The sequence below is a fragment of the Carlito syrichta genome, unplaced genomic scaffold, assembly GCF_000164805.1.
Source record: "Carlito syrichta isolate Samal-C Ts95f unplaced genomic scaffold, Tarsius_syrichta-2.0.1 Scaffold304329, whole genome shotgun sequence".
NCBI classification, from domain to species: Eukaryota; Metazoa; Chordata; class Mammalia; order Primates; family Tarsiidae; genus Carlito; species Carlito syrichta.
Genome location: NW_007248425.1, coordinates 217,203 through 217,455, shown reverse-complemented (window position 1 = coordinate 217,455; position 253 = coordinate 217,203).

The following is a 253-nucleotide window of genomic DNA, read 5'->3' as shown; positions in this document are numbered from 1 at the left end:
TGGCCGGGAGCGGCCACTGCACTCCAGTCTGGGTGACAGAGTGAGACTCCAACTCAAAATAAATAAATAAATAAATAAAATAAAAGCAAAATTAAGATTGTGAAATCAGATACCAAATTATTACAAATATTTTTAAAATAAAAGACTATGAGACTAAATGGTTGACTTAGCTGAAAAAAAAGTTTAGCTTTGCATTCTTTTTAAAGCATAAGTATAATGGTAGGTAATTTGGAAGTTATTTGGTTGGTTTAGA